We start from the raw sequence: 1,196 nt of genomic DNA on the forward strand, positions 1-1,196 counted from the left end.
TGGTGGGGTCTAGGGCGGCTGGCAGTACGGGTGCCAGATTCGCCTTTTAGCCTCCAATTATCTTTTTTCCTTTAATTCTTTTAATATAACGATTGTCTCGGAACTAATGAGAGCTTTTAATTCTTATGATTGAAATATATGGTACGATGCAATACTTTCAATAATCAGTACTTTTTTTACAGTTGTAAAAACCAACTAGTTGCTGTCATGCCGGCGGCACATTTATGCGTGAACATTACGTAAATTTATCCTGGAATGATTTGTTTAATTGCGGGTTTATTCGTCTCCAGTCACGCTCGCTTCATAATAATATTTTCTACACTAAATTTAATGTGTGTGTGTGTGTGTGTGTGTGTGTGTGTGTGTGTGTAGACGTCCCAGATTCGTTCACGCACACGAATCTCCAAAAGTGTGACTGTTATATTTTCTTCCTCTGTTGTTACCCTGTATTTCTCAAGACACATCATGACGTTATCAGAAAACGAGTGTGATGTTACGGTTGTGTTGTGCCGACTAGACCGGATATTCGTAATAGAGTGCGTGTGTTTGTTCATCCATGCTTGTGTGACTGCCTAAGTGTGTGGAGCGGGATGAGGAATGTAAAGACGGTTGAGAGGTGTGCTTTACGTAAATGATGTGTGCTGCAGATGTCCTGGCCTGAATAAAAGATGCATGTGCGAGTAAGAGCATATTAAAGACGTTCATGAGAGCATTCAGGAATTGCATAACGTGCAATGATTGAATGTGTGTATACTTATATAAGGCTAGGCCTATTTATTTTCATAAGTATGGGCGTTGCGTGTGTCCATGAATTAATACACTATAATTCCTCTTGACTTTACCGAAGATTTGCTTTGTCTTGTGGTTTAGGCCGTTTCCCACAGATCAGTAGACAGGCATACAGCATTGTGGCCGCAGTACTTTTTTTTTTTTTTTTTTTTTTTTAACCGGCGCTGTGTTCTGAGGTCAGTCTTTTCATTCTTGCAATTCAGTATTCAAGGTAAAGAGACATTGACTTTAGCTCAAGCTGAAGTAGAAAAAGGGTACCGTAATGTGTTGGCAGTGTCTACGAACACTGAGTGTTGTACACAACGGTACATTGTACTTATATGTTGCACAGTACTTTTACAGACCTTCGTTCATTAGCGCATATATTACGATGTGCAGTAGCATTTTTTTTATAGGAATGGGGCAGG

The sequence above is a fragment of the Coenobita brevimanus genome, chromosome 111, assembly GCF_032717465.1.
Source record: "Coenobita brevimanus isolate Jiangsu-jjx chromosome 111, ASM3271746v2, whole genome shotgun sequence".
In the NCBI taxonomy this organism is placed as follows: Eukaryota; Metazoa; Arthropoda; class Malacostraca; order Decapoda; family Coenobitidae; genus Coenobita; species Coenobita brevimanus.